The 17,613-nt window shown below is 26.7% G+C and overlaps 1 long non-coding RNA gene across 2 annotated transcripts; it reads right to left on the bottom strand.

Annotated features, from left to right (window-relative positions):
* Positions 1 to 1,581: 1,581 nt before the first annotated feature.
* LOC147806572 (uncharacterized) lies at positions 1,582 to 10,664 on the bottom strand. 2 transcript variants are annotated; one of them, XR_015435968.1, is made up of 5 exons: positions 10,545 to 10,664; positions 7,395 to 7,434; positions 6,141 to 6,283; positions 4,063 to 4,186; positions 1,582 to 1,834 (listed from the first exon to the last, which is right to left on the bottom strand). It is a non-coding gene; the product is annotated as an uncharacterized LOC147806572 (long non-coding RNA). The 2 variants fall into 2 exon arrangements; XR_015435969.1 differs by lacking the exon at positions 10,545 to 10,664 and adding an exon at positions 8,250 to 8,268.
* Positions 10,665 to 17,613: the final 6,949 nt, after the last annotated feature.

Consider the following 17,613-nt stretch of genomic DNA (forward strand, 5'->3'; position numbering starts at 1 on the left):
GAGGAAGGTCGGTCAAGAGATGGTTTGACGATGTGGAAAAAGACCTTAACACTTTAAAAGTCCGAAACTGGAAACAAAGAGCCAGAGACAGGCGACTGTGGAGGAAAATTGTTAGTGAGGCCACGGTCCAACGTGGACTGTAATGCCAGGGAGTTAGTTAGTTTATGATCCATGCATCTTAAAGATCAACAAAAACATCCCAGCAAACACAACATTTAAGGCGGGATAACGGGCCAATATACAGTGACCGATAGCACCGTCATCGGCCCAACATAGTTGGCCGAATCGGCTGCGGCAAAAAAGTGTCCGGCCGGCCGGCAGCTGGAGCCGATACTGATCAATGATGTCGGGTCGATGTCGGCCATTTGACACATTTTTATCGGGCCATTTTTGGCAAGTGCATATCGGAATTGTATTGGCTGTTTTCAGTTGTCCAGAAACATTAAAATTTCTCCGATAGAGACCCAACATTAAAATGACGCTGGTTTATAATGGACCAATATCGGCTGGTTTCAGCTTGCCGATAATGACCCATCATTAAAAAGGATATTATTTTATATTGCGCCAACAAGTAGCCAATAAATTTCCATAATGGACCAATATCGGCTGTTTTCAGCTTTCCGATAGTGACCCATTATAAAAAAGGATATTAATTTATATTGAGCCAACAAGTAGCCAATAAATTTCCATTAATATTTAGATTTTCTTCTTTAACTTTTTGCAGTGTTAATACTTTTTAGGACTATCGTTGTAGATTTGTTATTCTTGCAGCTACTTTTTTCCTTAGTGCCTGGTAGATCTAGTATTCATTTTTATTTAATTATAATTAAAACTTTTACTTTTTTATAATAGTTATATTTATTTCAATTCTGGGATACTCATATTAGGAAGCATTTTAACAAAAACTAAGTGGTTTGCAAAGGGCTGCATTGAATGTAACAACAAAAATTTTCTTTAAAATATAGCTTTGTATCAAATTTTTTATGATTTGTTGAAATGAAAGTAAGCTCTCCTTCTTTTCTAATATTTATAAGCATACTAACCCTTTTGTGTTTTATAATAGGAGATTGTATTATAGTAAATTATAGTTTGATCGATTCATCTAACAAAAATATAATAAAAGAGAGTTAAATATTTTTTTTTACATTCTTTTCTGTAGTTTAAATTAGAACTTTATATTTCATTTATTATTTTTTGCATTAACTACGCTTGTAAAAAGTCGAGGTATTAACTTTCCTAATCTTATTTATAAACAATTTAAAATAAAAAAATTTAAAGTTATTGCAAATTATTCTCTAGGTATTAAGTAAAATTCTTTTGTGTTATTGTAAAGTATATAGTTTAGTTATATAATTTTTTGTTTTCATTTAATAATTAATATCAATTTTAAAAAATTTAAATAAACAATTTTATTTTAGTTTGTGTTTCTTCTTAAATAATTTTTAATTTTAAGTGGTGATTACATGTTAATTGAAAATGCACATTATTTTCAATGTAATTATCTGGTTAATATCTTTTTGTATGCATATTTATTTAATGTTAGTGTTTATAATTGTCAGTTAACAAGGAAATAAGCAAATAAATGTTTGAGGAAATTTATTTCAACAATATATAAAAGCTTTTACTGACAAATGTTTTCAGAAATTTATTTCATCAATAGTATTATAAATAATAGTAATAATATAGTAGTATTATAAAATTTATTTATTTCCAGTTTCAGCAATATTATTCAGAATTCTTCTTCCTTTCTTTCAAACACTTTCTCTGTCTCCGTTATCTCAGCCACCTTGTTACTGATGCTTGTGTGACGTCAGGGAATTTACTTCGACAGCACCTATAATTCAATTTTAGCGTTTAATGATTTCTGTATAAGATAAACAGCAAAAAAAAAATAAGAGAAATTATCATTTACACTTTAAAATATTAATCAATACTTATCGAATATTAAGAGAACACAATCCAACCTTAAACTACAATATGTCTGTTTAAAAATTATTCCAGAAAAAATGTAAACAAAAGTAATTTTTATTGTAATTTTGGTATGATAATGGTAGGGTATTATATTAAAGTTAGTGTATAAGTATTATATGGTATTATTTAATGTTGTTATATACCAGTTATTATAGTTAAAAAAATGAACCAAACTCAAAACAGGCCTAAATAACATTTTAAATTGGCAACGAAGCCAATTAAAATTAATGTTAGAAATGCATTTAAAAATTCGACTTTTTAATGCGTAACTACTTGAATATTCTCACGAGACAAAATTTTTTTTAAAATAATCTATAAATTGGTGTTAATCAGCACTACGAAATCATTTACAAAACCGAAAGGCATATACCGATACTCACTTAATTTATAAAACTGAAAGAATAATTTTAAATTTATTTGACTTACTATTTTTTTGTTGTATTTAATGGCAACTTTACATAATTAGTATTTATTAGTTTTATACATTTTTGAAAGTTATATTACTAATGACTGATAGTCAAAATTTACCATAATAAAAACAGATTTCAAAAGCATAACATTAAAAAAAATAATTTCGTGTTTTCAGATAACGCCAGAAATATTAGTTTAGTGACTTTCTTCAAATATTCTACACCTACATGTTTACCATTAAGCTTATCTGACTTAACGAATAGAGAATGGAGAGTAAAAAAAAGTTCAATGAAGTACTTTTTTGCTTAAATAGATCTATAAGTGAGAAAACATCACTCATGTTGCAATTAGAATATTTGAAAAACAGATTATTCAGTTTAAAATAAAACAGTACCTAATGATAAACCAATCTGAAAATTCCATTCTTTAAATCTCTCAACGAATTTAAATTTTTGAACAACTTTCAAGATTGATATTTAAAATTTCGCCCCCAGCCATGATCTGAATTTCTGGGTAGCTAAAATGATTTAGGACTTATAGAAGAAACAAAGGAACAAACTTCTCCTTTCAAATTATAGCTAATTATAAATGTTTATATAAGCATGCTAAGTTCTTAAAATTTCTAAAATTTAAGCTATTTTTATGATAAAGTTCTTGTCAATTATTTTATTTTAAGTTAGTTTCCTCTTTTTTTTTTTTTTGATTTAAAAGCTAAATTGTTTTAAAACTTCAATTTATTACATGGATGTATCTACTGTATATCAAGAATTGAATTTTTTTTTTCCTTATTTGTTATGTTATCTTTCGAAGACTAGCTCAATAGTTTCCTTTACTATTACTAGATCACCAGGGAAGCAGGGGACCTTTACTGTTACTAACCAGCTCAATATTAAAAATAAAAAAATAAAAAACACCATAGGGCTCTTATATGGTTATTGAGTAGTTGCATCTGAGCTCATTGTTTCCCCCGGTAACGTAGGTAGCTCCTCTGTTCTTTGTGTGAAAAAAGCAAATAAGACCTCTTTTACTAAAATATTTAAATTTTTACAATATATGTCTACGAGATGGCGCTGCCATAAACATGATTTTTTTTTTCACTTTTTTTTAAGTATAGCAAAAATAAGCAAAAAATTTTAATGCCTCAGATTTGAGGAAAATCCTCAATTTCAATTTATGATCACTATTTTATCTTATTATTTGGGCGTTAGAATGTACATATAACTTAAACACTAAATAGTTAATAAACTTTTTTGAAAAAAAATATCAATTTGCTGAGATTTTTTTCTTTTAAATAAAAATTATCAAAATTAAAGAATAATTCTTAAAACTTTTCAATTCTTATGAACATACATAATGATAACATGCACTCGAGTAATATTATAGAAATTAAAAAACAAAATCATAAAAACTTTTATTTCACTCAACTTTCATATTGGTATATATTTCCCTTTGCAAAATATTTTATGACAGTCACCTTATTTAACAACTTTCCAAATAATGAGATTTCATTTTATTTCCCCAAATTAAGAGCGTTAAACAAAAAATATTAATTTTTTAATCTAGTAATAGAAAAATGTTAAGATAATAGGTAAGATAAAATAGGATGTTTGCTGAGCTTAACTACTTAAATTTATAACACAACATGCACTACATCTGTAAAATTATAACAGAAAATATTACCTGCAATTAATTGTAGGATCCTCGGATATTCTTGGATTGATTTGTCATGGAGAGGGGGTCATGGGGTCCAAATTGAGATCTTGAAGAAAGAGGTTGCTCAAAATTCTGTCGAATCGTGTTATAGCTGAAATTAACATAGCTAAACTTACTAATTTTAATAATAGTACACTGAACTTACTAAAATAATTTCATTAAATAAAGAAAAACGTAAAACAGTTTCAGAATATCAGAACTCATTATTTTGTGTCAATATAGCTGCAAAGCTATATTGCTATCATTCATTGACTTAATGTAAGAAAAAGAAGAAAAAAAACAATAAATCTATACAAATTCTCCCCCCCCCCCTCCCCAGTAGTAGCTAAAATTTTTTTAAATTTTTTATTTTTTAAATAAGACAATACAATCCTGATGCATCCTCTAAATTTTAGTCTAATATTTGAAAATAATGTGAATAAGTTCTTACTCTGTTTACTTTACACACTCACCCCCCCCCCAAAAAAAATTATGCTTAAGAAATTCTTTCTGAACTGGCAATACATATATTATTTTAATTTAAAGCTCATTACAGATTTAAATAAATTTAACATTTCGAAATGAAAAGAGATGCTTCAATCATCTTAGTTAAAAAAAAATTACTAAAACTGCAAAAAATTAAAAATCTGTTTAGTTTCTATATAAAATAAGTAAACCACCTCTGTGTAGAGACCTCTTCTATTTACGACCACTTTTAGAAGGCACAGATAATGTCAGAAATATTAGTTTAGTGACTTTCTTCAAATATGCTACCACCTTCATGTTGATTATTAAGCTTATCTGACTTAATGAATAGAGAATAGATTGTAAAAAGAAGTTCAATGAGTACTTTTTTACGTAAATAGTAAATAAATATGCAAACATCACTGATGTTGCTCTTGGAATATTTGAAAAACAGATTGACCAGTTTAAAATAAAACAATACCTAATGATAAACCAATCTGAAAATTCCATTCTTTAAATCTCTCAGCGAATTTAAATTTTTGAACAACTCTTAAGATTGATTTTTAAAATTTTGTCTCCTTGCGTGATAAAAGAAACAAAGGAACAAACTTTTCCGTTTAAAATATGGCTAATTTTAAATTTATATATAATTCAGTTAAGTTTTTACAATTTTTATGATTTAAGCTTTTTTTATGATAAAATTCTTGTATATTATTTTATTTTTAGTTTTTTTTTTAAGTGAAAAGCATAATTGTTTTAAAATTTCGATTCATTACATGGATCTACTGCATATCAAGAATTTGCATTCTTTTTCGTTATTTATTTTGTTATCTTTCGAAGACAAACTCAATAGTTTGCTTACTAGATCACCAGGGAAGAAAAAAAACATCAATCTAACAAACTCAATATTAAAAAAAAAATAATAATATTAAAAACACACCAGAGGGTTCTCATAGTTGCATTGAGCTCATTGTTTCCACCGGTAACGTAGGTAGCTCCCAAGTTCTTTGTGTGAAAAAAGCACATCAGATCTCTTTCACTCAAATATTTAAATGTTTACAATATGTGCTACGAGATGGCGCTGCCATAAACATGATTTTTTTTTTTTTCTTGAAGTATAGTAAATAAGTCAAACTTTAAATACTTTAAGATTTGAAGGAAAGCTTCAATTTCAATTTATAATCACTATTTTACTTATTATTTGGGCTTTAGAATAGACATATAACTTAAACATTAAATAGTTAAAAAACCTTTTTATGAGCATACATAATGGTAACATGCATTCGAGTAATATTTTAGAAATTAAAAAATTAAAACACAAAACTCTTTTTCACTCAACTTTCATATTGGTATATATTTCACTTCAAAAATTATTTTATGGCAGCCACCTTATTTAACAACTTTCCAAGCAATGAGATTTTATTTGATTTCTCCAAATTAAGCACTTGAAACTAAAAATATTAATTTTTTTAATCTAATTGTTGAAAAATAGTTAAGAAAGATTAGAGGTAAGATAAAATAGAATGTTTGCTGAGCTTACCAACTTAAATTAATAACATAACATGCACTACAGCTGTAAAATTTATGACATAAAATATTACCTGCAATTAATTGTATGATCCTTAGATATTCCTGGATTGATTTTGTCATGGGGATGCCAACTAAATTGAGATTTTCCAATTCATTGTAAAAGAGGTTGCGACAGTTATCTGCTCAATCCTCCAATCGCTCCAAAGTGTTACATCTGAAATTAACATTGCTGAACTTACTAATAATAATAATAGTAAACTAAACTTACTAAAATAATTTCATTAAGCTAAGAAAAACGTAAAACAGTTTTAGAATATCAGACCTCATTATTTGGTGTCAATATAGCTGCAAACAATTGTGCTATCACTGTCCATTGTTGACTTATATAATAAAAAAATGAAGAAAAAAAAACAATGAATCTATTCAAATTCTACCCCCCCCCCCAGTAGTAGCTAAAATAATTTTTAAATTTGTTATTTTTTACTTAAGATTATACAAACCTGATGCATCCTCTAAATTTTAGTCAAATATTTGAAAATAATATGAATAAGTTCTTACTCTCTTTACTTTACACACACACAAAAATCAGATTATGCTTAAGAAATTCTTTCTGAATTGATAATACATATATTATTTTAATTAAAGCTCTTTACAAATTTAAATAAATGTAACATTTCGAAATGAAAAGTGATGCTTCAATCATCTTAGTTAAGAAAAATTACTAAGACTGAAAAAGATAAAAAATCTGATTAGTTTCTAAATGAAATAAGTAAAAATAAATGAATTAATTAATAAAAACTTAAATAATTTATTACAGAATTTATTACATTTATTAGAATTTATTACATTTATTATTGAAATAATTTATTACAGAAAATTTGTAAGAAATATCAATATTTAGGAGATATAGTAGTTTTTTTTGTTTTTGTTTTATTTTATACTTTTGACAGTATAGAACTTTTGCGTAATGGTAATTTTTAAGTTTTTTTAGCGGGAAAATTTTCAGGTTTCTTTTTATTATTTTTCTTATAAATCCTTTTTTACAGACTCTTAAGAGTACAGAAAGAACATGTTTCTAATTTACGATGTATGCATTAAAACAACGTATACAAAACTACATTTTCTTAACATTTACTAAAACAAGTCACGCGTCCAAAAGTAATCATGCGATTAATTATACACCTTATATATGAAATCGTTAACTTTAATTTTGAAAGGTAAAGTTGATAAAAGTTAAGATAAATATTGGTAAAAGTTAAAATAAATAAAGACAGAAAAATAAAGATAAGAAAAAGTTGTACCGAATATTATAATCAGTTACTTACACGGTGTTTAAAAATTCCATACTGATTGCCCTCAATATACCTACAAATGGATATAAAAGAAATTCAAGTTTACATCTTATCTATTAAATAAGTTACATTAATAAATGTAGCAAAAAATCTAATATTCGAAGGGTAAATTAAATAAATTTAACTAAATAATTAATTTTTTAAATACAGCGAAACCACCGAGAAAGACCAACTCTGTGTAGCGACCTCTTTTATTTACGACCACTTTTGAAAGCACGGAATTTTTTCTATAGACTTTACAATAAAGAAAACCTTTAAACGAGACCATCAAAACCTACCCCAAACCACTGTAATAAGGTCAAAGAGGGGAAAACGAAAAAACTATCAACAGAAGAAATCTTAACGAAACAAATAAGTAGATTTAAATGTATTAATATTATTTGTAAGTGGCTCTTATTTAGAGCGCTCTTTTTTCCGATCTCTACAAGAGATATCCTCATGGTGCAGTCATTGTGCTCTAAAGACAATGCTATCATTTATTTATTTTAAGAGCTAAGACTTAAATTTAAGAAAAAAAAATATTTTCTAAAAAACTAAGAATCTCAAACAAACAAACCTCTTCTCATATTTAAAATCTAAGAATTAAAATCTCTTGCAGAAAATCATCCACCTTCCATAACATTTACTCAATCATAGTCAATAGAGGTAAGCTCAAGAACGACCAATTTCCATTAATAACCATTTTACGGAGATTGTTCACTCCCGAGAGGTTTCACTGTATAATCAAAGACTAATGCTAAGCCGTAAGAACAAAGATGGGATACGGCAACTCAATTTTAGCTTTCAATAAGTGTACTATTTAGTGTATAAGTATATATATTTACTTACTATTATTCTTTTTTATCTATTTTCATACATGCTATCATATTTAACACTAGAAAGACTGAAACTTAGTATATACCTATATTGCCCAAAATCAGTCAAAATGACTGGATGGTAAAAGAATAAATAAAGAAATTTATTTAAAATTAATTTTTAATATTTTTTATATTATTTACAATTATATAACAAGTTATTAGTATATTAACAATAAAAAAATTACATGTTGCACAAAATTCTAAGAAATTGTGTCATTATATAAATCATTGTTTTTATAATTGAAATTAAAAGCAGTAAAAATGACTTCCTGGGGCAATGTAGTGTTAATTATTTTCAAAAAATAGGTAGAATAATTCTTATGAACAAGAATATGAGGGTAACTTTATATTTTTAATGCATAGAGTTCATCTATTACTCAATAAGTATTGTATATTAAGCGTAAAATTTTTTTAAAAAAAACTGTGTTCAACAAAATATTTTACCTTCTAAAAATTCAATAGATAAATTATTTTAAATAGTTAACCACAAAATAAAACTTCATAAGGTTAAGTAAGGTCAAACATAATAAGGTAAGGTAAAACATTTTTTAAAATATAAATGAATGTCATATCCACACCTTATTTAAATAAAGCATTGCATTTTGAATAAGCCTTATAATCTCCTAATATTTGATTAATTGTATTTATTTACCTTTTAAAAATTGCAATGCTGATTAGAAAGCTTCATTTTTTTGCTATTACAAAATTACATTGTGACATTTAAACTAAGTCTTTTCCTATTGAAAACAAATAGGTTGCTGAAAAGTTATTATTATAAGATAATATTATAGTACCATTACATATTAAAGTTTTTTTTTCTCTTTAAACTTATTTTTACTTAATTTGTACTTAGTATTGAGACTTTTTTTCTTTAATATTTTTATTTACTCTACAATTTTTATTATACAATTGTATACTGTAATGGTAAGCTGTTTTAAACATGAAAAAATATGTTTGTCCAGTTAAAAGTCTTTTCCTTTTCAAAACAGTTACATTATTGAAAGATGCAATGTCATAAGATTATTACCCATAATACTTTGAGTTATTATTTGACAGGCCCTTAAATTTTAAATAAACCAGTAACAATTTTAATAAATAAAATAATTTACTTAGATTTAGGTATTGTCTTTAATTTTCAGAATAGAATTTTGTTTCCTAAATTTTGTATATTTTAATAAAATGTAGTACATCATTATTAATATTAAAACAAATTTGGATAATTAAACCAATAATCAGATTGATTAAATTTTAATGATAAACCATTTTAAATAGGAAAAAAGTGAATTTGGGCACTTAAAATAAACATTTTCTTTTAAAAAAAATTAGATTCATGAAATTATATTAATACATCCATGGCAAGCAAGGATAGATAGGTATTCTTTAGCCAAGAATACATCATTTCAAACATGAAGAATTAAATTTGTGCTTCAAACTGAGCATTTTCCTTTTAAAAACAATTGTTTATGATAACTACAATCATCAATATTATCCTAGCACCGTAACATATAGTGAATGTTAAATTAATTTTAAGAAAATTTAAGACATTGTATTTCAGTATTGTCCATTTTTATATACATAGTACATTATAAACATTTACAAACGTTACAGTCTTATGGCTTTGCAGCAATAACAATCTAATTTTCTTTCAAAAATAATGTAATTGCTTTGAAAGGGAAAAATCTTAGTTTTAATTACCAAATTTATTATTTCAAGTTTAGATAGTAGAATGGCGAACCAATATCATTTTTAAGTAAAGTAAACAAAAATGATCCAATAAAAGGAAGATAAGTCTTAATTCAAAATGCAAGGCTTTTTTTCTCTTAGTTTCAAATTTGAATGACAATCATTTTTTCTTAAAAGAATGGTTTGTCTTATCTTATTCATAGTTATCTTTTTTAAAACGGTTTATCAATACAATTTTGAGAGGATAAAATAAAATAAAAGTTAATTAATCAATTAAGAAATCAAACGCTTAATTTCAACAATGTTTTGGAAATGATTGATGTAATTAATTGAAATTCCTTTTAATTAAATGACAGTATATCTTCTAACATTAAAAGTATACAATATTTCTCAATCAGAATTAAACTCATAGCATATTTTAAAACGTTCTAACATTGTAGTGCAGCTTTTGCATGAGCATGCAAAACAATTATAAAACTTTTAAGTAAAATAGTAAGGAAATTTTTTTTTTTAAATAGCATACATTTTAGAAATTTTAACATTTCGAACAATTTTTAATTCAGAAGCATTTGAAATTACTTACCCGAAATAAACGTTCTTCCATGAAGTTCCTTGACGAGAACTTTTCAGGGCATCTCACCTTTTCTTCCAAAATACATTAGCCCTTTGTACAGCCGAGACTGAACAACGCCAGTTCGCAAATGGACCACACATTTGAATGTCTTCCTATTGGGTATATTTTAAAAACCCCGTTTAGGAGGAGGGGTCTCCTTCCAAGGAGTATTTTTTTTAATTTTGAACTTTTTTTCACATTCCTTCCAGCATTAAACTCATAATTTAAATTTGTTTTTAAATATTTTCCTTTTGATATGTAATTAGTAAATCCATTAGAATAAATTTCTAATGTACTATTTATTTTCGAAAATAATTAAATATAAGAATTATTTTCGGCATCAAAGAAGAGTAATTGGTTTATTCATATTTATATAAAAGAAAAGTTTAAGGTGCATAACAAGTTCACGGTGAGATTGTAATGTCCAAATGTCCAGCATGTAGAAATTCAATCACCCATCCAAAAAAAATATTTTTCCCGCTCATACTAAAAGAATTGATTTAATAATTATTTTAATAATTGAAAAACCATTCGTTATTTATAAGAGATTTTAAACAGAGAAAATATAAAATAATTTCTGAATAAATTAATTACGTTAGATGAAAGGGAGCTAGTATAGACATTTAATGCAAATTTGTCAAAAGCGCTTATTAAATAAAATTTTTAACTCATGAGGCATTTTCTTAACAATGACTTGAACGCATTACTAAATTCTGGTAAATATCTGAACATAAAAAGGAGTTTTTTTTTTCCAATTTTTTTTTAAATGTTGTTTTCGCACACACTAGCTCTACTACTCAGGGCTAGAGTGGATAATCTTGGTATCTTGTTAAGTACACATTTATTTTAAATTATTTATTATCCAAGCCATATTAGGGAATAAATATTGACACATATATAACTCAAAATACTAATTCGTAAGAGAACTTTTCACTATACTAAGAAAGAAATTTTTAAAAAATTTTAAGTGTCAACTTTAAATGTATATTGAGACACAGTCCTGGTAGTTCTACCTATCGCGGGAGATAGAAGTATGGTAGCTATTTTTTCCTTGATATTTAAGAATTTTTTTTTTTTAGTAAAGATAAAAGGTCTATGATTAAAATGACTATATTCATAGCTATATTTAAAGATTAACCATTTGATCTCCTGTTATCAAGTTTTTGATGGAACTAACCCGAATATGCATGGAGAGGAAAACCACGAAAACCTCCCTCGGTTTCCAGAAAAATAAAATTCAAAATTTCCTGAAAATTAAAATATCAAAAGAAGAAAGTCCCTCCATCTTCAAAGAATTTTCGTATGCTGTCTTTAGACAACTGTTACATTCAGATTTACGGAGCTAAATTTTTAAGGAAATTTACAGGTTTTAGGACGGAAGGAAGAAATATCATTCCACACCAATATTTTGATTATTGTTCATTCTTTGACCACTTTATCGCCAACTAATCTCACTGTAGGTAAGGTAAATTAAATGAGTCAGCGAATTAGTCTGAAATTCACTGCAAGAAGAATTTCTGAGATTGGTGAGTGATTTGAACATGGTTGTGTACCTTTTAATATGTTTAAAATAAAGCATAAAATATTCTTAAGCGTAAAAGTGGGGTATTTAATAAAATTAAGGCAAACTGTGAGATCGGAGCCAGCTCACATCATTAAGCGATCTCATAAGAACTGTTGTGAGGTTGAAAATAGTACCGAGGTTCGGTGAGTGATAGTGGCCTCGGCGTCCAATAATAAAGTTTTTTTCTTTCATGTAACTTTTTTTCCGAGCTTTTGCTTCCGTTACCTTTTTAATTACTAATTAGTAATTCTCACCTAATTATGTGTTTATTGAGCAATATTGATAACAAATGCCGGAGTTCAAGATAAAAAGTTTGTAAAATAAAATTATTTTAGAAAATATTGAACAGAAAATAAAGAAATTATCTATCTCATCTTCCGAATAAAATAAAAGTAATTTCTTTAAATAGTTGTGTGCAAAAAAATTTTTAAAAATAGTAAATAGAAAATGGAGGAATTCTTTATCCAATTTTTTGAATAAAATAAAAGTTATTTCTTGAAGTGGTTATATGTAAAAAAAAAACGGCTCGAAATCGTAACTAACTTTTATATTTTTTTGGTGATTAAAAATTTATGTGATGCATAGCAATAGTAATAATAATAATAATAATTGTTTTTGATATCATTCCTTTTTAAAGCATGTGTAATACGCAGCTCTCTTTTAGCCGTGACCTTCAGAAATGTTTCTGTGCCCTTTGGCAAGACATCTACGTCTACATCCTTGTATCCAGTATTCCCCCCTTGGGCAAAGGATCCCCCTTGTCTTCAAATAAGGTAGAATCCTTTTCTGAGAATCAGCAATAGAACCTTGTTGCTAGCACATCTGGCTATTTGAAAGGAAGAGTCTGTGCATCGTTTACAAATTGTTTTAAAAATTTTTATTATTATAAATTTTTTTTTTGCTTGATTAAAGGAGCATCAAGAGGAAAATGCATTCATCCTAAATTTTCTATTACAGCACTAGTTTTTTTCTTTCTTTTCTTAAAGCATTACTGATATAATATTCACAAGTGTATGCAAATTTCGTAATGCAAAATATATCACTTGATAAAAAAATTAAGAATTAACCTCATTTAATTTTAAAATATTTTTTTAAAGATATGCTTATTATTTAGCGCTATATGTCATTCTTTTTTTTTCTTTTTTTTTCTGTTCTTAAACACTATTTAATTCAATCCAATCAACCAAAATTACCTTGTCAAAAATACGTCATTCGCTCACCATTAACAGTCGAACAAAAAATAGATAAAGAAACAATAAATAAATAAAGAAATAAAACGTCATGACAAATGTCTTAATCCCAATATATTGAAATGCAAATTTTTCAGGATACCGCTGCCATTATATATCTACTGAAGTAAGTGAAGAAAAAAAACTTCCTTCTCAAGCTATATATCCTTGCCATATTAACAACTTTCAGTACAGCTGCAAAATTGTTAATGTTTTGTAACATTTTAATCATTTAAAGACAGTTAGAACAAACTTTTTTCTAGCTAAGAATTATATCTATTATCTAAATCATGGAGTAGTTTTTCGGTCTGACCTAGTCATATGCAACGACTAACTGATTTTAAATTACATTCGAAAACGATGCTCCTCATAGTAACGTTATACATTTTATAAGACGTGCTGTTATCAAACGTTTAGAATGGTTTTGTAGAGGGGAGTAAGGGATCAGAGTTTAGAGTTAATGAGAACTTTTTTTCTTGGTACTCATTCTTCATAGAACTTTTATTTGTTATTTTATTTTTTAACAAAATTTAACAGAACGAAAAGAAATTACAATACATAATAAGTGTTTCGCAAAGAATTAATGCTAACAATTAATAAAAAACTGCAAACTAGGATAAATGGGAGTTGGGGGGAAAATTAGCCCACATACCCCCTCCACTACACTCATGATTATTATTATAATTTTCATTTGAAGAGACATATTACGGTTTCTAAAATATCGCATTTATTGCTTCAAAAATTTCTGACAATACGGTCATATCGGCCCCCCCTTTTTTTTTTAAAAAAAAAAGACAAACTTGATAGCGCATATTTACAAAGACGGACACAAATTTTGAAAACTTAGTTTACTCTAAAATAGATTAGCACCGTTTTGTGGCACGGACGTTTCTTCTGTTAAGGCGCCAGCCGTTGTATTATTGTATTATTTATACTTTAAAGTATGGTTTAGTGTCTTGTTTCTTAATTTTAAAAAGCTTCTACAATACCGTCATTCGGGGCTACTTTGTGCAAATTCGAATTTGGCATTTTTCAAGTGCTGCTTTTGAGTATTATGTTTATTTCACTTTAAAAATGTGTGGAATTTGAAGATAGAAGTCTCTTTTATTACTGCAAACATTTATTCGAATTTTAAAACAATCTCAGAGTGTGTTTCGTTCATCCAATACCAACAACTTTCCGAAGACGTCGAATGTCGAAAAGTGTGCGTGGAAACTTTAGCTGTGAAATGCAAAGACGTTGATAAAAAAATTGTCGTAATGGCAAAATTTTTTATTTATATATTAATAAGCAATTATATCATGTTAGCGTTAAAAAAAATTGAAAATTAATAACAAATAAATGGAAAATGAAAAAAAATGCATTTTGGGGCTACTTTGTGCAAAGTTTCATTCGTTTTTTTTTTCGACAGAAAAATGGTCAGACGTTATAAAAAAATACCTGGAACGAGAAACTACCGTGATTACACTTTAGAAAAGCTGCAACAATGTTTGCAAGCAGTTGTTGGTGGTATGTCGATTGCAGAAGCTTCTAGGAAGTACGAAATCCACAGAAATACTATCTCTAAAAAAATTCACAAGAAACACGTTAAACTTCCTGGTAAACTATTATTTTTCTTCTACAAAGATTTTTCTAATGACTTAATCAAACGATTTAACACATAAAAATATATTTTATAGGACATCGGGTAATTTTGACAGAAACTGAAGAGCAAGTTCTGTCATGTTCATTCAAGGATGTTATGTTCAAATTTAACAATATTATAAATGTTAATGAATATGTAATAATTATTATTTTTAAAATTTCATCCATTTCAATGTTTAAAAATGTATATAGTTTGCTTTTGTTTAAACTCAAATGTTTTGAAATAAACATTATTTTTAAGAAAAAAAATCTTCAGAAAAATGGTTTCTTAACGCTGAAAATTATTTTCAAACTAATATCTTTACATATCTTGATGTTTTTGTCTTTAAAAATGTCAACAATGAACTTTTTTAACAATTTTATATCAATATTTTACTAAAAACATGATTATTAAACTGAATTCCTATCGCTGCACAAAGTAGCCCCATTTGGGGGCTACTTTGTGCAAGGTATGTTTTGACTTATTACTCGTAAATATTACATACAAATAATGCCAATATTTATCAAATTCACTCGTCTGAGTCCAGTTATGAATATAATATCGATAAATTTTACTAAAGTTTGAATTAACATAGTTTTTTTACATGTCAAAGTTCAAAAACTGCGAAATCCTGCACAAAGTAGCCCCGAATGACGGTAATTAATTAATACAAATGATGCAAATCAATACAAATGATAAACAATAAAAAATAAGCAAATAAATCATGTCTTCATTCTTAAAAAAGTTAAGGCATGCTAATTTAATACGATCAATCCCCCGTTTTTCATTGAGTAATTTTTCGAAGATTAAAGCAATTTCTAATCTTAATTAATGATAAAGTAATACAATATCAAAATGATTACTGGGACAAATTGTCTTAGTGTAAGAGAGTTTAGTATTTGAGTAATAACATTTTTTGATTCCCACAATTAGATTCAGAAAGAGTAATAAATAGGCATATGTGAAAATAACATTAAGGGATGAAAAGTTTCAACCTTTCTCTTCACTGATCTATGAAGGTCATATATTCCAAATTATTTCTACCGTTCTGACAACATTATTTTAAAAAATATTTTTTTATTCCGAGGAATCACTTTTGTATTTAATTTTGCATAAAAATCAATAGTCTGTATGAAATATATGCATATTCTTAAGTGAGCTTCTTAGAATAAAAATATAATCATTAAAAAATAGAATCATCGCTCAAAAGTATTAAATTTGATTCGTTTTTTAGAGCGTTTCATTGCACTACATCTTATCTTTTTCAATAAATTATTAATAAAACTGAATATTATCAAGACCTGCATTTTATATCTTTAAAAACTCAGCCTTCACATAAAGTGCTCTCCTTTTATGTCAACAAGGGCACTCCGCGGCCTTCGGATAGCGCCATCGCCTTCCTAAACTTAATATGAAATTATAACAAAAACTATTTCTGCATCACCTGGCCATAAGTTCTCATATTTTACTTGAGGGATTTAATTTATCATTATTCGAGGAGAGAATTGTAAGCGATATATGGTTAGTTTATGATTTAAAAATAAGCTTGATAGATTTAGTATTTTCTTTCTTTCTTTTTAGTTTAAAGAAATCATTTTTTAAAAATAGAATACTGCCATTTTAGTTAAAATGTACATAATTATCATTTATAATTTACTTTTAGCCTTATAAGTGTAATATTTTCAAGTAATTTTTTGACATTTTTATTAGAAGAATTATAAAACTGTTAAAATTCTCTCATTTCATTTTTTCAGTAAAATAAGATTTTTTTTCTTGATTTGAAAGTATATAAATTTGCTTAAGTGTTTATTCATTCTCTTTTTTTTTCCTTAACCCATTTTGCCAACAAATCGAAATTTGTTTCTTCTGCCGCACTAAAGTTCTAACAATAAATTTAAGAATGTCGTTAGTTCATGGTTAGATGAAGCCCAGCAGCTATGTTTCAGAAAATGCGTTTAGCTGGTTGCAATCCTTTACAGCCAGGATGGTCAATAGAAAATAAATTGTAGCTTTTACTATATAATGGAAGTGTTTTGTTTTGTATATCATTATTTTCTCAGTTACGCAGCAGATATATATTCGTCTTACAGTTCTCAGTCAATTCGCTTTGTATGAAAACTAAAAGAAATTTGGTTCAAACCAGTTTCATTCGAAACAGATGCCGGAAATTCTTTCCCTATTGTAAGGTGAATGAGGTTTACCTGCCTCCTCCCGGAAAAAAAAAAAAAAAAAAAAAAAAAAAAAAAAAAAACTGTATGCCTTCTTTCTACATCTATTTTTTGAAACATTTGTCTTAGATAATTTTAATGAAATAATTTTTTAAAAAAATAAATAGTTAGTGCCGTATTTTTTTTCAAATGTTATTAATTAATCTGCTTTTATTCACTTTTTTTATCTATTTTTTACGTTAGAATGTATGTAAAAATCGAATAGGTGCTACGAAATATTTATTGTCGCGAAAGCAAAAGTTTAGATAAAATAAAACGAAACAAATTCAGTTGTTTTTAAATGTTGTTTTTAGAAAAAGCATATAAACGATAAAGAAATTAATTCATATTTTAAAGATATTATTTTTTACTTGATTAAGATATTAAAGATACCAATTTTTATATATTGGATGAT

Source organism: Parasteatoda tepidariorum, chromosome 8, assembly GCF_982258835.1.
Source record: "Parasteatoda tepidariorum strain Cologne lab strain chromosome 8, Ptep-v5.0, whole genome shotgun sequence".
Taxonomy (NCBI): Eukaryota; Metazoa; Arthropoda; class Arachnida; order Araneae; family Theridiidae; genus Parasteatoda; species Parasteatoda tepidariorum.